The sequence below is a fragment of the Scyliorhinus canicula genome, chromosome 10, assembly GCF_902713615.1.
Source record: "Scyliorhinus canicula chromosome 10, sScyCan1.1, whole genome shotgun sequence".
Classification (NCBI taxonomy): domain Eukaryota; kingdom Metazoa; phylum Chordata; class Chondrichthyes; order Carcharhiniformes; family Scyliorhinidae; genus Scyliorhinus; species Scyliorhinus canicula.
In genome coordinates this window covers 27,945,695-27,966,078 of record NC_052155.1, presented here as the reverse complement: position 1 = coordinate 27,966,078, position 20,384 = coordinate 27,945,695, and the positions used below count along the sequence as shown (strand labels likewise).

General features: G+C 46.1%; 1 protein-coding gene across 11 annotated transcripts in view; it reads left to right on the top strand.

Moving 5' to 3' along the window:
* The window catches only part of LOC119972293 (protein tyrosine phosphatase type IVA 3-like), a 154,864-nt gene that overhangs the window by 93,935 nt on the left and 40,545 nt on the right, over window positions 1-20,384 (top strand). For 4 of the 11 annotated variants that reach the window (XM_038808762.1, XM_038808765.1, XM_038808761.1 and 1 more), the window contains exon 2: window positions 4,952-5,054. The exons of 6 other annotated variants lie outside the window; for them this stretch is intronic. The gene's annotated coding sequence lies outside the window, so the exon portion shown is untranslated. Of the gene's footprint in view, window positions 1-4,428; window positions 4,453-4,951; window positions 5,055-20,384 lie in introns of those variants that run through there. One more of the 11 variants, XM_038808763.1, reaches the window with a different exon arrangement.

Genomic DNA, 20,384 nt, shown 5'->3' with positions numbered 1-20,384 from the left:
GCATCCTTTATGTTGTTAAATTCCATTTACTGCTGTTGCTAGCCATGGTCAGTGAAGGGTTTTTGGAAAAACCATTGAAGGCAGAGAGAAAGCTGACAATTGCAGGCTGATGCATGGTACCTGCCTTTTAATCCATGTCTTCGGCTTTAAATATGTTAAAGTACCAATTGAGTTAGTCCAGAAAGAGGCAGATATTTTTAAGAATGCGACACATGCAGAAAAGAGGAGGCTAATTTAACGAGAAGCTAGTCAAAAAATGGAAAAGAATGTGTGATGGATTCCGAGACCACGACAAAAGTTTCTAAGATGCAGTGCAGAAACCAGGGGTTCCCAAACTGGGTTCTAACGTAGTGGCCCAAGGGTACTTATGCGTGGGCTATGTGTGTAAGAAGGTAAGACTTGGAAGTATTTGTTGAATAACAAGACTTCTTTCTTTTATTAAATGTGTACATATAAGACAAGAAACATCTTTGTTTGTACCTGTCATTTTTTGTGCTTTAATAATAATCTTCATTAGCGTCACAAGTAGGCTAACATTAACACTGCAATGAAGTTACTGTGAAAGTACCCAAGTCGCCACACTACGGCTCCTGTTCACGTACACTGAGGGAGAATTCAGAATGTCCAATTCACCCAACAAGCATGTCTTGCGGTGTTTTTCCTCCCACCTGGCGGAAATCCACATAGGCATGGGGAGAACGTGCAGACTCCATACAGACAGTGACCCAAGCGGAAATCAAACCCAGGACCCTGGCCCGCCCTATAGTTATGAAAGTTGAAGAGCAAGGTAGTTTTTTGATAACTTTTCAATATCCTGGCCGGGATTCTTCGACCTCCACCGGGTCGGAGAATCCCCGGGGGGAGGCGCGAATCCCGCCCCGATGCCGGCTGCCATATTCTCCAGTGCCGTTTTTCGACGGCTGGCGGGATTTCCGCCACGCCGGTTGGGAGCTGTTGACGGTGGCCCCGCCGGTGATTCTCCGGACCCCCGATGGGCCAAGTGGCCGTCCAGTTTTGGCCCAGTCCTGCCGGCGTGAATTAGTCCCGCACGGCAGGACCTGGCAGGTAAGTGTGCATGGGTGGTCCTTGGGGGAGGGGGGGGCACTGTGGCCTGGCCTGCAACCGGGGCCTACCGATTCTGCGGGCGGGCTATTTCTGTGGGGCCTGCTTTCCTCCGCGCCGGGCCTCCTGTAGGGCTCCGCCATATTACCCGGTGGCCGGCACGGAGAAACAAAACCAGCGCATGCACGGAAATAGGCCTACAGGTTTGCACATTGCGCAAAAATACGCCGGCCATTCCGCGTCTGCAGCGCCAGCCCTTAAGCACTGTCTGGAATTTGGAGAATTCCTCACTTTCTGGAGCTGTTGGCGCCAGTTTTCCCGCTGGCGTGGGGACGTAGTTCCCAGAAGGGAGAACCCCACCCTCTGTTTCTTGGCGGTCAAATTGGTTCTGTGGCTGGAAGGGTTTGGCAAAATTTTCCATGAAAGTAGAGAGTATAGAATGCACTGGAGTGAGGAGGAGAGGTGCAGGAATAAAAAGGCATGGTTATTATTTTTACGAGTGAAGTCACAGTAGGTCACTTAGTATTTCTAGATTAAGATTGTACCAGTGGCTTAAATATTGGTGGGACAAAAACCCTTACATACTTAGATTTCTTCAATTGTCACATTGTGATTGCGACTTGTTGCTATTTGCCTCAATCCAGTACATTGCTCTGTCTTGCTTTGAAGACTGGAACTAATTTGCTCACTTTTTGCACTTCATGTTAATGAACTGCTGTCGGCTTAGTGTGCAGATAACTAAGCTTAATTGCTCGCTATCTTTAGCCAAATGACTGACAGGTAGCAGCTACAAGAGTGTGTAAGGAGTTCCATAATTCTGTGCTCACTTCTGAGATAGAGCATCTAACAAGCTCCTTTTCCTGACAAGCTAGCTCAGAAATCCACTAATGGTTTCTTCACTTCTGTCTACCAGAAGCCTACCTTTACTGGTCAGCATGCGCATTGGGACTCCTATAGCTCCATGCACTATAAAACTGGTCTTATAAGCAATCTCGTAAACAGGGCATTAGCCTTTGCTTGCCTTGTAAGGTCAATACGGAAATAAAAGTGCATCAAAATTATCTAGCAGGACAATGATTATCCGGATCAGATCATTGTTCACGCAAACTCGCAAATTGGCCATGGGCTATTACTCCAAATTATCCGAGAAAGGTAAAATATCCCAAACATTTGAACCAGTTAAGCAAGCCGTTTCATGCTGCTGCAGTTATGCAGTGGTGACTGACGCAAGTGATATTTTTTACTAATAGGATGCTGCTGTCAGTCCATAAAGGCATTCTACCTACCACACAATTGTGCAATGCCGTGTGCGGGTGCCAGTGCGATGCCAGGAACTTGGGATACATATCCTAATGATTGGCTGATCAAATCAAATGGCATGTTCATCTGGCTGTTTGTAGTAAACACAGTACAGGTTGTTCCTGCAAAACTGTTGGATGTGATTCTGTGATTGGACAACACTTGCTGAACAATCCCAAGTATGCTAATCGCTACACTTACAATCAATTGAAATAATCAATTGTGCTCTTTCTGTGGCTCATCATACATTCACATAAACACATTCAAATTAAAGGGATATGTTTAGAATCAGAATTTACAGTGCAGAAGGAGACCATTCGGCCCATCGAGTCTGCACCGGCTCTTGGAAAGAGCACCCCATTTAAGCCCACACCTATCCCCGTAACCCAGTACCCAACCTAACCTTTTGAACACTAAGAGGCAATTTAGCATGGCCAATCCACGGAACCTGCACATCTTTGGATTGTGGGAGGAAACCGGAGAACCCAGAGGAAACCCACGCAGACACAGGGATAATGTGCAGACTCTGCACAGTCAGTGACCCAAGCTGGGAATCGAACCTGGGACCCTGGAGCTGTGAAGCAACTGTGCTAACCACTGTGCTACCATGCTACCCAGTTCAAGCTTTGCACCTTTTTGAGTTAGCTGGAAGCAAACTATAGTTCCATGTTTCTTTTTCCATTGCTACACCCCAGCCAACCTAGGTTGACTTGCCAAGCAAACAACACCCTTTTCTCCTGTTGTATAAATTGCTGTGAGATGGTTTGAAATTTGGCATTCTTGCTTTTGATCTGATGAGTGTAGGACAAAAAGCTTGATAGTGTGCCTCTTTTCAGCAATCTGTCCTCTTTCTTTCATTGTCACACAGCCACAATACTGGAACTCCCTTACTAAAAGCACTGTAGCAGTTCAACCTTCTCGATGGTGAGTGGGGGTGAGCAACAAATGCTAGGCCTTCCTGCAATGCTGCTCACACCCATGAAAGGATTTTTAAAAAAACTTTCATAGAGACCCTCTATCTCTAAAGTGTGCACAGGATTAAGGAAATCCTTAAGCACTTTTGAATCATGCCATGGAATCTTGCCATCGAATCTATTCCAGAGTATTTGTTTAACATGTTGAAGGTGACACCTGAAGTGCTGCCACACTGAAATTCAACCTAGATATTTATCTTCCAGTCTCTGGAGTGGAAAGCAAACTCACAACCTTTTGATAAAAGCAAAATACTGCAGATACTGGAAATCTGAAATGAAAAAACAAAATACTGGCAATTCTGTAGAACTGGCAGCATCTGTGGAGAGAGAACCTGAGTCAACGTTCAGTTATTTAGTTATAGACGTTCTCATTGTGGAAACGCGTTCTGCAAGCCTTTGCATTTAATCATGCTCGTGCTGCCCACATCATTGGACTCCTTCTCATACCAACGTTCCTTTGTGCTCTTGTGAACTGACCGTGGACTTCCACCATTACTACCATGTGATTTTAACATCACCTTTGACACCGGCTAATGGTGATTCACCAACAGGCAACTGCTTAAGCACTTTGGACAATATCCATGGCCCTCTATTTAACCAAGCAAATTGTTCTCAGTCAGACTGAGCACACCAAGACCAGGTCATCATATTGTTCTTCACTCTTTCTGACTGCAAGGACAACATTAATTTATGTTGCTCTGATATATGGCATATGCAGATATTTCATGTATCACTGTGCTCATTCATGTGTTTTCTATGAACATCTCTCGCATAAATCTTGCTTCATCTTTGAGGCTTATATGTGCCATATCTTGCACCTGAGCTGCAGCATCCAAATGCGACCTTTCCCTTAGATCTTTGTGTGGATGAGCCAAGCTGCTCACCTTGCAGACCACTGAACCTTTTCCTGCACTGAATCCATGATGGTCTCCTGCTGTGCTCACAGAAGCCACAGTTTGAATTCAGGTTTTCTGTGCCATTGCAGGAGGATTACACCAGCCAACAATGTACAGCAACTCTCTTCTGAACTCTTTCACTGAAACTTGATGATCCTGATCAGAAAAGCATTGGACAGCTGGACTCGTCCCTTCCTCTGTGACACATTATCAATAAAAATGTAAGATGAAAAGGATCATGATCCATTCAGATTAAAATAATCTCATTTCTGTACGCTTACATGCACTGCATCATCAGTGATTACTGTTGGGGTGTGCTGGAGAAAATGGCTTTGTGCAAATGCTTGGTGCAATGGATGTAGCGGCTGTCACTCTAAGGTACATGTTGTGCTTTGTGATCACTGACTGTACTTGGTTTGCTCCCTCTTTGGCAGTGTTATGATATAACAGTGTGACTATGTGGGGGGCCTGGTTAAAGGTTAACTGTGTGGGTGCATCCAGGTAGATGGGTGGCAAGAGGGCGAGTGGATGGGGTAAGGACTGTGGCCTGTTCATTAATCAGCCTTTGCGGATAACTGTATCACTGCAGAATATCTGTACCAGATATTAGTGGCAAGGTGATGCCATCTCCATGGCTGTCTTGAGAATTCGCTCCATGGTTTCTGTGCTTCAATGCAGCAGCAATGACATTTCTTTGCCTAAATGGGCTCTCTGTTTCAGGGTCTGTAACAATTGAACAACATCAATAACATCATCTTCGAGGCACAGGGACTTGACCATGGATGACCAACCTCACAAATGGTCCTGAAGATCCACTTTACGCGTGAGTCATCCAATCCACACCTGGTCCACCTCGCCGAACCTTATCCAATTCCAGGGTCACCTTCCCCAACTCCTAATGGAGTAGAGGGGGGTGATGCTGAGCACCTCCATACAATTTATATTTCAAAGTTGCGCCTAGAAATTGCCATTGATTTGGACTTTTATCTGATGTAAAGCAGGGCATGCATGGGAACCAGATACTGTAACTTGGATGTCAAAATGGAAGCGAGAGTAACTACCCCACAGTAAGGGCATCTTAAAGGAAAATGATGACCCATTTGAGTTTGCCTGCATAAGTCACTTGGTTTAGTAATGTCAGTAGCATTCTTGTCTGTGAAGTTTGTGGTTTCAAACACCGCACAAAATACTTGAACCTATAATTTAGGCTGATTCTCACTGCATTACCCTCTTTCAGATGAGATGTCAAATTATGGGCCCTACTCAAAGAAGAGCAGTGATTACATTTGGCCCTCCGTGTCACCAAAATAGTCTAATGTCCTATGCAATTAATTAATTTGGAGTGCAGCCACTTTGGCAAATGTGGACTTTGTGCACAAAATGTCTTCTGCTAACATCAGTGAATTTACTATTTGTGGCGGTGGTTGAGAAAGTTGGCAGGCCATTACAACCTCCTGCTCTTTGAGTAATGCTGTTTTAATGTTGATGTCCACCTGAATCCCTGGCACTGGCAGGTGGAGCCTCTGTTTAATGTTTAGTTATATTGATGCCAACGTGTAATGTTTCATCAGTGCTACAGTAAAGTATCACGATTGATTTTGTGGTCAATTACTGGAATATAACCTCTTTATTTCAATGCTGGGATTCCTTTTGGTCTACAATTTCAAATTTTGCTCATACCAATAACAACTTGTGCATATGCCCCAGGATGCTTCACAGGAGTTTTTTCTGGACAAAATTTAACAGAGCCACAAAGAAACAGGACACAGGTGACCAAAAGCATGGTTTGGGAGATGGAATGTGAAGGAGCACCTTAGAGAAGAAGGGCTAAGAGGTTTAAGGAGTGAATTTGAGAGCCTAAGACCTCGTATAGCTGAAGACCAGCAGTGAGGGTAAGAAAATCCCAGGATGCAGGAATGTCAGTTGAAGGAACACTAGAGTCCTTGAAGAATTGCAGGCATATGTTCGGACGGCAAAGGCCATGGTAGGTTCTGATTGAAAATGAATACTTAAAATTTAGGCGATTTGGATCAGGGCCCGATCAATGCAAGTCAGTGGGATGAAAATTGAATGGGACTTGGTGTGAATTCAGATACTGGCAGCAGAGTTTTGGATGATATCCTTCAAGTTATAATTATTAGCTTCTCTCTTTTATTTGTGAAAACCAAATCTTATCCAAGTAGTGGTGAATGCTAAGACGTTCACGATTGAGAACCATATCTGAATCACAAGTTCTGGGGAATGTTGGTCGTTCTGGGTGAGTGTGCTTTACACTCAATTTGGCTCTGTTTAGTTCCTGAGCTATGGAGTCGCCAGGTATCGTTAAGATACCGTCATAAGTTTCAAGTTCAAGTTCAAATCAATAACTCCACACACCAGTTAGTAAGTTCAAACAAGACACATTTATTATAATACAGTTATCTACTAATCATGCAGATAAAACTATAAGACTAGGCTAATCCTACCACTAATAGGCCAAATACTTATCTGAATAAGGGGACTGCCGGATCAGGGAACAACGGCCTATAGCTTTGTCCTGGGTCCGCAGGCTTCCAGTAGTTATGGACTAAAGGGGGTCAGGAGTGTCTACTCTCGTAGCGTGCGCTGTATGACACTTACGTGATGGCGGATGCTGTCCAGGCCCCTCCTTCTCAAGGTTCTTCTGCTGCAACGGTGTTCTGCTGGAAGGGCTGGCTGGTCAAAGAGAGGCTGGCAGAGAAAGAGAGCTGGGGTCGGGGTCTCTGTCTTGTACCTCTCTCAGGGTCTCGCGCCCACCTGGGCAGACCCTCTATACACTCGCAATCGATTGGGTCTCTTCCCAATCGATTGATTTGAATTCCCCAATAACGGGGCAGTCCCTCGATCACTGGGCGGTTCTTGGGACTTATTGTTTTGGACTTCTCTTGGCGCCGAGAAGTCTGGCCTTCCATTCAATGTATCGATTTGAGTTAACTTGTTCCCATTGTATCTGGGAATCACCCGGTATCGCCTCATTAGTATGCTAACTTGTTTTCTTTCACAGTGCTGTCTGGTTTCTGCAGTAGTCAGAATACACGAGCGCTTTTGCAAGCTGCTTGCTTTTGCAACATGTCCATTTTCCCTGCAATCTTCCATTTTGTGTTGGGCAGTGGCCACCCCAGGTGGCTACACTCCCTCCTTGTGATCCTCATGAGAAATCATGAAGGATCACCCAAGTTCGGTGTCTTTGTGTTCCCTGATCTCAGCGAGTCCCATGGCCTCTACACTTTCCTCAATTATGGCACAAACTTTTTATCTAACAGTCTCTGGTTGGCGCTATGTCAAAGTGGACAAGCATTACTAGGGAACTTCTAACTATCCTTTGTAAACTACACTCCCTTACACATTTAAACATTCTATCTTCCTATCCTTAAAACATTATCATCATTACGTTCCATTTCTGGCTCGGCAGTCGAGCTCAGAACATCACAATACATCAGAAAAGGTCTTTATTTACAACAGCAACTTGAATATTAAATCATTCATTACACATCAAGGGGTTGGGGGGCTGGTGGAAGCCGAAAATAGGGGATTGTACCCTGTAGATGGTCGAGGCGCGAGAGCGGGAGGCGCTCCTTCTCCATTTCCTTAACCTAATTGTCTGTACTACGATGCAGAGAACTGCTATCGCCAAAAGTGATTCAATAACATATGATGGGGAGTACCAATTCATAAATTTTTTTGTGCACCAGGTCTGGTCATCGCTGTTCATTACTGATCTTTGAGTAGTTGGTGTATGGGAAACATTAACAGCGGGGGTCATAGGGGAAAAAGGGTTTGCGTCCGCGTGCAAAAATGCAAAAACAATAACTAAAAACATACAGGTCTTCATCGCGGTCTTCTTTCTTCTCTTCCTTCTGTCCTTTTGTATTGCTGATCTTGCTCTGATCCCTCCTTCGAACGTCTGAAAGCTATGGAATCAAGCATAGTATCTGTCAATGATTCGTTTAATACCTTTAATGTTAGTGTATCTGTCCTCCTATTCCAATTGTCCCTTAAATGAATGGCCAAGTCACTCCCTGTGACTCCCCTCATTTTTTTTTGTCAAAAGCGAATTTAGGACCAGACGTACACTTAACAACTGTGCCACGGCGAGCCGTCTCGCAGGTTTTGCGATTTACCATCCCAATGTTCCTGGATGTAAATAGCATAAGGAATGGCAGCCGAAGGGCTACCTCAAACAAAACAAATGAAACCAAACTTTAGAAATAAGATATCCGAATGAGTTGCGTATGGGCCGCGACGGGTAAGATTTGAATGAAATCCCCAGGTAGGGCGTGCTGTGCTGTACCCGAGCTTAGCTGACCAGAGGGGAGGTCCTCCGACAGAGCGGGTCCTCAATGCCGTTTCTCCACTGCCTGAGCGACGTGGAATAAACGGGCATGAATGTGGTCATCGTGGATTTGCAGCCTCTATTCCCAGAATAGAGGGGCACCTAAAAACGGGGGAGCCAAGATGCTCCTAGTGGGGTGAAGGGTGAAGCCTTAAGTTGGGCTCCAGACATTGCAGCTGAGTCAAGTTCTCAGAGATATCTGCGGACAAACTTAACGTGCATGTGAGGTGGTCACAAGCTTTTCAGCTGAAAATCGAGTGGCCAATCTCCAAAAACAAACATTTAACAAACAAACAAACAAGCATCACCAACATGCGTGCAGGTTCCATCAGAAAGGATACCGTTTATCTCTCAAGCGGTTCCTCTTTTTACATCATCTGGACACCTCAATTCTCTTCATTCTCTGCGAACAGGGTCGCAAAGGGGTTGCCGTGTCGGGAGTCAGACTCCGAGTCATCCTCTTCTCCCGGATCCCATACCCTTGTATGGATCAGGCATGCAATTTTAGCGTTATGTGACCGGGGGTCACTCTCGTCATTTCTGACAAGTCTCCAAGAATTGTCCCTGTGCCAAATCGTGGGGTCTAAATTTGTATGAACGTTGTCGGGGTCATCATAGTTGGGCGGTGGGGCTTGGTGTGGGTCTGGGGTTTTAATATGTGATCTCCAAATCACTGTAGTCGGGGTCGTAGTTGATGTGTGTGGGGTCTGTTGTATCAGGGCAGTAGAGAGGCGTGCTGTGGCTGTCGTCAAAGTCACAGTCGCTGTCTCTGCTGTGGCAGCTTGTGGCCATTTCGGGGTGTGGTATGAAGTCAATAGGCGGAGTCGAGGTCGAGTCCGATGAGGAGCTGGTCTGTGAGGGGGAGGGTGGAAATGTGTCTCTTGTGGGCGGGGCGTGGTGTTCTGCTGCGTCTAGCAGGACATGGTGTCAGTGGTTGGACTGCGTTCCATATGCCTTTAACTGGTTGATATGGAACCACGCAGTCTTCCCGTTGGGGTACTTTATCTTATATACTGAAGGGCTGATTTTGTCCGCAATTGAGTACGGGCCGGAAAATTTTGGGGGCAAAAACGTGCTGGGGTTATAAACAGATAACATTACCTGTTGTCCAACGTGAAATTCTGTGGTATGGACAGTCCTGTTGAAACAAGCCTTGCTCTGTTTCCTTTTCTTACCCAATTTAACTGCGGCTGCTAACTGAGCCGACCTTACAGTTTCAACTAATTGTTTTACTGCTGTCTCGTGTGTGAGGGCCGTCACTTCTGGGCTGGACATGTCGAGTCCTAAAAGGAATTCAGAACCTTTCATAGGGCGTCCGGTCATGAGTGTGTGTGGGTTGAAACCTGTTGATGCTGAAACAGTATTTCAGGGCAGCACGGTAGCATTGTGGATAGCACAATGGCTTCACAGCTCCAGGGTCCCAGGTTCGATTCCGGCTTGGGTCACTGTCTGTGCGGAGTCTGCACATCCTCCCCGTGTGTGCGTGGGTTTCCTCCGGATGCTCCGGTTTCCTCCCACAGTGCAAAGATGTGCAGGTTAGGTGGATTGGCCATGATAAATTACCCTTAGTAGGGTAGGGTGCTCTTTCCAAGAGCCGGTGCAGACTCAATGGGCTGAATGGCCTCCTGCACTGTAAATTCTATGATCTGATCTTATAAACATAAGTGCGAATGGGAGCACTGAATCCCAAGTTGAATTGTTTTCCTGGACCATCTTTCTAAGGGTCGATTTTAGAGTCCGATTCATGCGTTCCACTATTCCGCTTGACTGGGGGTGATACGCAATGTGGAAATTTTGTTTAATGCCGAATGTCGTCAGGATGTCCTTCATGACCCGTCCTGTAAAATGAGATCCCTGGTCTGAATCAATACTTCTGGGGAGTCCCCATCTAGTGAAGATGTGGTGGGTCAGGATCTTTGCGGCTGTCTTTGCTGTTTGTACGAGATGGGAACACCTCTACCCATTTCGTAAACGTGTCTATGACCACCAGGACATATTTATAGCCATTCCTGCAAGGGGGCAATGGACCTATAAAATCGATCTGGAGGTTAGGCCAGGGGTCATTAACGGGGTGAGTGTGGCTGAGTTGTGCCTTCTTTGAATACCTCTCCGGGTTATTCTGTGCACAAATCGAACAGTTCTCTATGTAGTGCGTTACATCGTCTCTTAAATTGGGCCACCAACAGAGCTGCCTAAGGTGGGCTGTGGTAGGGTCGATCCCTTGATGTCCATGACCATCATGGAATAAGGCAATCATTTGATTCCTGTCTTTCTCAGGAACCACATACAGCTTGTCTTTGATAACCACACCCTCGTGTGTGGTCAGAGCGCGTTTAAACTTGTCGTACTGGACCTCAAAGTTTCCTTTTAAAATCTCCCGGAGATTTTCGTCCTGCCTCTGTGCAGTATACTAAATCCACTATGTTCGTTTGTGAGACTTGGACTGAGCTCACAGGGTCGCTAGCTGGTGCGCTAGCTGGGGGTGTCCAAAAATGACCTCGCCTGGAACCTGCTTTAGCCGGTGCGTCGGCTTTCACATTTCCTGGGGGGGATGACCGATGGTGGCTTCTAACCTTAGTAATGCCATACGTCCTATCCTTTGCCTGTTCTAGGATATGGCGGAGCAATGGGGTTGATGGAAGGGGCTTCCCGTCCGCGGAGACAAAACCTCTTGTCCTCCACAGGGGTAGAAAATCTGTGAGGCTGTTACAGACATATAGACTCTCCGAATATATGTCTGCTGGGCTGGGGAACAAATCTGGGTGGTCCACTATGTATGCAATGGCCGCGAGCTCTGCTGCCTGCGCGCCTAAGTGACTGGGTAACTTTAATGCTAACTCCTCTAGTGCGCATCCCTGCGCATCTTCCACATAAATACCGCATCCAGTGATGCGTTCGCCATCTAAAACTGTGGATGAACCATCCACATAGATCTTCAAGGGGGCACACGTGTCTGTGTGCTGGGGGCTCTGGCTTGAATTCCCTATCTTCCTGGGGGGGCGTCTCAGCAATGAAGGGTCCTGTGTTGTGGAGGGGTGCTACTATCTCGCATTCATGGGGTTGTCCTGGGTATTGGAGGTTGTCTGCTAAAAATGTGTGTGTCCTGGTCTGTTTAACTGTTATGTCCCGTCCCTGTAACAGAAGTGTCCACCTAGCTGCTCTTATATGGCTCACTGAACCGTCCTTCAGTCGTCCGTCTAAAAGTAACTGTGTGGGGGTGTGTGCGGTCAGAATAGCGATGGGGTTGAGTCCGGTAATGTAAGAAAAGTATTGTATTGCCCAGAATACTGTGAGTAGGAGCTGTATGTGGTTCCTGCGAGAGGCAGGCTGAAAATCCTTGCTGTACTGGGTCTAACAGTCTGGAGGCATAAGCCACTGGTCGTAGCTGCTCATGCCGTTCCTGAAGAAGCACGGCCGAGAGGGTCAGGTCCGTGCTTGCCAACTCAATTGCATAGGGCGAGAGCGGGTCTGGAACTTGTAGTGCAGGTGCTGCACTAAGGGCTTTCTTTAAATCTTCCACAGCCTCTGTATGCTGCGGAAGCCATTCCCAAGGGGCTCCTTTCTTAAGGAGGTCTGAAAGTGGGGCTGCCTTGGTCGCAAAACCATCGATATGGTTCCGACAATACCCAACCAGTCCTAAAAATGACCGGACGGCTGAAACATTTTGGGGAAGGGGCAATTTGACGATCGAGTCAATTCTTTTGAACTCGATCTCGCGTTTGCCGTGGGTGATGATTGTACCCAAATACATCACTTTATTCTCCAATATTTGGGCCTTTCTGGGGTTAACTTTACATTCGATTGAGTTCAGAAGTTGCAGGAGTTCAGACAGAAGCGTGATGTGCTCTGCCTTAGTGTCTGTCTGCAGTAATAGGTCATCCACATACTGTACCAGACATTCGGGTCGGGAAAATTTTGCTAGTCCATTTGCCAGCTGTCGGTGGAAAATGGAGGGGGAATTGTGGAATCCTTGTGGGAGGCATGTCCACGTGTATTGCTGACCTTTAAATGTGAAGGCAAATTTGTACTGGCACGCCTTTGCCAATGGGATTGAACAAAAGCCGTTGCTAATGTCCAATACCGTGAAATATTTGGAGTTGAGTCCCTTTTTGAGCATGGTCTCGGGACTTGTTGCTACCGTGGGGGCTACTGCTGTGGTAACTTTGTTGAGTACCCGATAATCAATGGTCAGATGCCATGATCCGTCGGGCTTCCTCACTGGCCAAATAGGGGCATTATTAGTCGAGGCTACTGTCTAAGTACACCCTGCTCTAATAAGTACACCCTGCTCTAATAAGCTCTCTATAACTTTTCCAATTTCTCCCTCCGCTTCTAGGGGAATCTGTACTGTCTCTGTGGTCTCGGGTCAGGTCCTGTAATTTGAACTTGTCCAGTCATTCTGCCGCAGTCGTGTCGGTGACTGGCAAATGCTGTCCTGTGCTTGTTCAATACTGCCCTAACCTGTTTGTCCGTGCTTAGCGTGGTCGGGTCAAAACAATAATCGCCTACTGCGCTAATCCTGTTTGCGTACTCACCTACTGTGAGCGTTGCGGGTGCTCTGTCTGATTTTGCCATTCGCCAGACACACTGATTGACTGGATCGAACGACAGGCTGTGGGCATTCATAAAGTCAATGCCCAGTATGTGTTCTGCTGTGCGGGGCAGATTAACTAAAACAACGGGGTGTCTGGTGGAGATATTCCCTAGTTGGATGGGTACAGGGGCTGTAATGTGTCCCTGCTGTGAGTGACCTGTAAAGCCGCTGAGTGTTACTGTGGCTGTAGTGGGCCACGTGTTTGCCTGTGGTGTACTGGAGGAATTAATGATCGTGCGGGACCCTCCTGTGTCCCAGAGTAATTCTATGGGTTTTCCCCGAATTTTCGCCGTGACTACCGGTCGTCCGGATTGGTCCCAGAGGGTGTCACAGACCCAAGTGGGGGAACCCGAACACCGTCAGTCCGTTCCGTCCACATTGGTCTGTCCTGACTGCGTCCCTATACTATGGATAGGCTTTGCTTTGTTCCTGGTCAGAGTGCCTGTCTGCTGGCCTCTCTGAGATTTCTGTGGGGCGTTGCATTCCCTTGCAAAATGCCCTAACTGTCCGCAGTTAAAACATTCCTGTGACTTCTGTGGGGGGCTGTTCTTTCCCTCATTTACCCATGCGGGGATTTGGTGCGCTCTCACTGCTTGGATATCTGCTGCAGCCTGAGCTTCTTTGTGGTTCTTTAATGTTACTTTGCCGTGGGCAGATTGCTCCCAAGCGCGGGACAATCTTTTCAATACCCATTTTTCATTATGGGCCTCTTCTGAGGGGTCATAATTGGAGCAGACATTCTGTCCTGCATCTGTGGCGTGGGAGATGATGGTGCGGGTCCATTTACCCATGTTACCTCGGATCAAATGTGCACGGTCTAAATCACCGAAAACTGCAGTGAAATGAATCCACAGCCTTCCTGCGAATGCTGTGGGGTGCTCTGTCCTTTTCTGCCTACATTTATTTAGGCCTTCGACTGGATCTCCTCTGTTGTACCCTATCGCGTCTAAAATAGCTGTGTGCATCTCTTCGAGGGTGCCTCCTCCAACGTTCTGTGGGTCGGGGAGGGCTGCTACAACTGATGAGTCTAAACTCAAAACTGTGAGCTTAACCTGCTCTCGCTCATCCAGGCCGTACATGGTCGCCTGCTGTTTCACTCGTGCGAAGAATTGGTGGGGGTCTGCAGTGGGGAGGAACGGGGTGATTTTCTCACACGCGTCCCTTAGTTGTGTCACGGTTAAGGGGGTGGTGTACGTGATCTCTGGTGCGCCTTCTGCGGTTGCTTTTCGTTGGGTGGTGACTGGGTTCATAGGTGCGGGTGCTATCTGATCTGTGGGGGGTTGGGGTGCTTTCCTTTTCTGCTGCGCTGCTAGCGCACATGTTCCCTGAACATATCGCTGCGCTGTCTCACTCAACTCCTGCCAATCTGGGGCATTCTCTTCTTCTAATTGTGTTCTAAAGGTCTCTTGGAAGCCATTCTGCACAGAAAGCAGAGATTGCAGCTCCGCAATCTGCTTCCTACATTTAGCGTGGTCTGCGGTGCTTTGCCTTTGTTCAGTGGTGGCAGCATGGAGTGCCCTTAAAGCTACAGGATCCAACTTGCTTACGATCAGGACCTGTTGGTGTGTAGACCTGGACTGTTTTCCTGAACTGGCCTATGTTTTTGCGCTGATTTATTAGCGCTATTTTCAGTAGATGTGCAGCCTGCAATGAATGCAGCCCTTGAAATCAGAAGAACCTCCACTTCTGCCATCCGTGCTGCCACTCACCTTCACGCGCTTTCTCATGTCACTCTCCCTCCTGCAACCCCATGCTTCCCTGCTCCGCCTCACTTCTGCCTGGAATTCACCTTTCTACTGAAGTTGGGCTAGAGCCAGTGGTGCGGTTGAGGGTGGTATTTGAGTGGACCTTGAGGTGGGGGAGGGTGGTGTTGGATTGGGATTCGAGAGTGGGGTGACGTGGGAGAATAAGTGTCACCAGGGATGGGGAGGGAGCGAGAATGAAGGATAAACTTACATTTAAAGCACTTAGAAACACTGAACTGAAGGCAGACATCAAAGGATATGCCTTCAGTTTGTGATAACAAAGAGGACGTGGCTTCGCTGCAACTATGTTTCATAGGGGGCTTGAGTTTAAGAGCCGCAGGGTTATGCTGCAACTATACATGACCCTGGTGAGACCACATTTGGAGTATTGTGTGCAGTTCTGGTCACCTCATTATAGGAAGGATGTGAAAGCATTGGAAAGGGTGCAAAAGGAGATTTACCAGGATGCTGCCTGGTTTGCAGGATAGGTCTTATGAGGAAAGGTCGAGGGAGCTAGGGCTTTTCTCTTTGGAGCAGAGGAGGATGAGAGGTGACTTAATGGAGGTTTATAAGATGATGAGGGGGATAGATAGAGTGGACGTTCAGAGACTATTTCCTTGGGTGGATGTAGCTGTTACAAGGGGGCATAACTATAAAGTTCAGGGTGGGAGATATAGGAGGGATATCTGAGGTAGGTTCTTTACTCGGAGAGTGGTTTGGGTGTGGAATAGACTGCCTGCTGTGATAGTGGAGTCGGACACTTTCGTAACTTTCAAGCGGTTATTGGGTAGGCACATGGAGCACACTAGAATGACGGAGTGGGATAGCTTGATCTTGGTTTCGGACTCAGCACAACATCAAGGTCCGAAGCTCCTGTTCTGTGCTGTATTGTTCTATGTTCTATGTTAATTGCCCCATCCCAACTACCTGAGGGAAATTGAATGAAATGTGTGGTCTGCGACTGGAGATGGGGTTGGTTAACTTCTCTGAATAAAATTGGGGTTTTTGCACATCAGTGTCTACTTTTAATTGCCATTCGATGATAGTTGACCATAAATTAAGTTTTATTTCACAACCTGATGTGAAAAAATGAAGTTCATAATTTCTGCAGTGCTGTCCAGTACCATAACCACTGGGCCACATACGGTACTTTTACTGGTCCTGATGAGTTTTCTTGAGGGATTCACAGTACTGTGAGCCTCTAAAGTCACGTGTTTCATTAAATGTGATGAATGTAAACAAATGCAAAATGCAAAGCCCAGCTGGAATAATAATCAACTTCCCAGGGTTTTACTTTCTGCCTCAGGTCTTTTGATCATAAAACACGCAGAGGAGTCAGCTCAGCTTTTTGATGCAATTCTGAAACCTATCGTATATGCTCACGTTTCCGAGTCCTGAAGGGAGCTGGTGTTCATTCCTAAGATAGTGATTTGCTATACCAATGAGTTAAGCAATATTAGGCAACAATACAAAGTTTTCCTGCTTAAAATCAATCTTTTTCAGGGGCTTAATAAAGTGTTTTTTTTTTCCTAATCCTTCTTAAATTCGTACCGATACCCATCCATGGAATCACAAAGTCCAGATTCCTGTGCTTTCTGATTGTGAAAACGCACATGCATATTGATCCAATGATTAACATCTGTGAAACAAGTATATCTGCAAAAATGAATTTTGGTTATAAAATCCAAAATTGTAAACTTCTCATAATTTGTAAAGAAGTTACAAAATATGGTAATTTAAGAAATACTTCTACATTTTAAAAAAAGGCATTTCTCGACACACAATTTATTTTTAAAAGAGGTTTCATGTCCAGTCTAGCAAAGGTAAAAGAAATGTTTGGGATTGTGTTGACTCTATATTGGAGCGGGTGAGCTGTGTAAGTTGCATTCTATAAAAACTGATAGTGTATTGTGATCAGCAGGGTTTGGGTGTGTACAGCTTTAAGTTTACAAAGACTCAAAATATAATAAAAATGCTTTTTGTAAAATGCAAATCCAAATGGGTTGGTCTCGCTCTTCCCTGCACTCCCCCTCAAAAATCACAGATTGACTTTTTAAAAAGGGGTTGGGGACTCAGAATTAGCAGTCTCACTCGATTGACGCAAATGGGTAAATTTAGAATTTAGAACAGTACAGCACAGAACAGGCCCTTCAGCCCTTGATGTTGTGCCGAGCAATGATCACCCTACTTAAACCCACGTAACCCGTATACCCGTAACCCAACAATCCCCCCATTAACCTTACACTACGGGCAATTTAGCATGGCCAATCCACCTAACCCGCACATCTTTGGACTATGGGAGGAAACCGGAGCACCCGGAGGAAACCCACGCACACACGGGGAGGACGTGCAGACTCCACACAGACAGTGACCCAGCCAGGAATCGAACCTGGGACCCTGGAGCTGTGAAGCATTGATGCTAACCACCATGCTACCGTGAGTTATGATTCAGGTTGTCTGCAATCGCTTGAAGCTCTGACTTCACAGCAAAATGCATCATCCATAAGCTGCTCTAGTATGAATTAAAAATGCTCTTGACTACATGACCTGAATGGATATAAATGCTCTGGATTAGGCAGATCCCTCTTTTTATCTAATTGGAAAATGCATACTTTTTTCTGCAAACTCTAAATCATACAGTTTGACATTGTGCTGCATTATATTATTCTAGCTACACTATCAGCTAGCATTGAGATTTGGGTACTCCCTTTGCTCCTCTGCAACACTCGGAAGGAAATTAAGGATTTTAAAAATATTCAAACTTGACATTCTTCAATCTAAAGCAGTTGGCTTCAGTTCCCCACATACAATATGTCATCATTATGCCCACCCACTTAGTCTCTGTTTGTAAATTTGTAATTTGTTGTTTCCAATCTAGATATAGTAATTCTCTCTTCCATCATTCAAGTCCATAATACATATGATGAAAAGCTGAGGCACCAGTTCAGATCCCTGGAAACCCATCCCAGCAGTCAGAATGAACCTTATCCCTACTTGCTGTCTGTTGCCTGCCAAACAATTGTCCACATCACATGGTTGCCTCCATGCATTGCATGCACTCCTGTTATTTCTAGCAAATCATCTCAATAACATAATAAATCATAGAAAGCATACAACATAAGTCCCTCATCAATAAACCTTTGGTCAGTAAAATATTGGTCACGTTGGATCAAAAATAGAAGAGAAAAATAGAATGCCTTACCAAGTCTTGCTAATGTATTAAACAACGCTCTATAAATAAACTTGGGTACGGTTATCTGAACTCGTATTATTGATGGACCATTGAGCTAGGGCTCCTTGGCTGGTAGTTAATATCGAAGGTATAGAGCCAAAGAACTCTGCTGTTGATGCAGAGGGACCTGAAAATGTATTTGGAAAAATGCACTCCCAGCCAATTTCACATAATCCTCATCTGTCAGCTTGAACTATGTCAATGATGAAACCTGGGCCGACTTCCTTTGCTTTTCTAGGAGCTGCTCCTCTTGTTCTATTCCTACCTCTACCACCACAGTGACTTGCTTCAAATGTGTTGGACCTGTGGGACGTAAATGCAGCGCATTAGTAGGAATTTGCATGTTCCTCGAGTGATGTAGTCTCCAGTTAGATGTGGTGGGTGGAGCCCAGATGACGGACTCAAGAGCTCCTCATTGTGCTCTGTCGCTGCACACCTCCACCTCTGCCAAAGCAACAGTGGTGTGATTGCCAAAGGTGTGGTGTGAGAGCGCTTTACATAGAACAGACAGTGCAGAAGGAGGTCATTCGGCCCATCGAGTCTGCACCGACCCACTTAAGCCCTCACTTCCACCCTATCCCCATAACCCAATAACCCCTCCTAACCTATTTGGTCACTGAGGGCAATTTATCATGACCAATCCATCTAACCTGCACGTCTACCTATTCCTAAAACCCCGTCCCATCCTCTACCCAGACACACAGTAAAGGGGGTAGAAAGGGTAGGGATTAAGTGGTATGAGAAATTTGAGGATCTTTGCTGCTCGGTTTGATGACTTTGTACGCAGTGATCACTTCACGCTGTGAAATGTTGAATTGTCGGTTGGTTTGGATCTTCAAGCTGGACCACTCGGGTTGGATTCTCAGGCTGTGGGATCTCCACAGGACTGCTCAGTTTCTGAAATGTGGTCAGCATTAGCAAACTCACCAACAGACTATCAGAGCAACAGTTTTTGCAAGACCTTTGAGTTGCCTGTTGCCTTTAATGGGAGAGGAATCCGGAAATTTCCCCTTCCCAACTCTATCTTCAGACTTTGAGTACTCAAAACTGTTCTGTGTACCTGAAGGGAGTTCCAGCCAAGATTTGAGAGAGAATTCCCCTCTTCTGGGAGAGAAACTCCGAAAGATTCAGCCTAGATATGCAGTTCCAAAATGAAACGGAATGCAAAAAGATGGTGAGAGACCAGCAGAACAGTCTAAAATAATCCGGACCAGTCCACATGGAGGATCTGCCTAGCTCCAGGATTGCGATGGTGTTGATTGGTTGCTAGCCAAATCTGTCAAGACATGCCACCGCTGATGTCAGCATCTCCTGCTGTTTTTTTAAAAATTAAAGGTGTAGGCCCCAGCAGTGCCCAAGTGCAGGAATTATAACAACCAAAAGAACAGGAATTAAAACGGAAACAAGTCCATCAAAGGTTTGCAGAAGGGATCCTTACGCTATCTATGCCCCTCAGAATGTTATACATCTCAATCTTGTCCCCCCAGTTTCCTCTGCTCCAAGGAAAACAATCCAATTCTATCCAATCTCTCTTAATAACTAAACCCTCCAGCCTAGGCAACATCCCAGCCTAAGCAATATCCTGGTAAATTTCCTCTGCGCACTTTCCAGTGCGTCACATCCCTCCTATGATGGGTCCCAGAACTTCACACAGTAAGACCCCTGTGTGAGACCTTATCAGAAGCTTTGCTGAAGTCCAAGTAGACTACGTCAAATACATTTCACCCCTCTACATGCCTGGTCAACTCTTCGAAAAATTCAATCAAGTTGGTCAGACATGACCTTCCCTTACAAAACCATGCTGACTGTTCTTGATTAATCCCTGCCTCTCCAAATGCTGATTCATTCTGTCTCTCAGAATTGCTTACAATAGGTTCCCCACAACTTGCGTAAGAATGACTGGCCTGTAGTTTCCTTTCCTCCCTCTTGAATACTTGTCATACTTGAATACAGAGTAGAAATTCAAGAATAGCCAGAATGAATATGTGGTTTGAGAGATGGTGCAGGAGGGAGGGGTTCAGATTATTGGGACATTGGAACTGGTTCTGGGGGCGGTGGGACCATTACAAATCAGATGGTCTACACCTGGGCAGGACTGGAACCAATGTGCTAGGGGGTGCTTTTGCTAGCACTGTTGTGGAGGTTTTAAACTATGTGGCAGGGGGATGGGAACCAGATTAGGAAGTCAGAGGTCAGTAAAGAGGCAGCAACTAAAGCCAGTAAGGTACTAG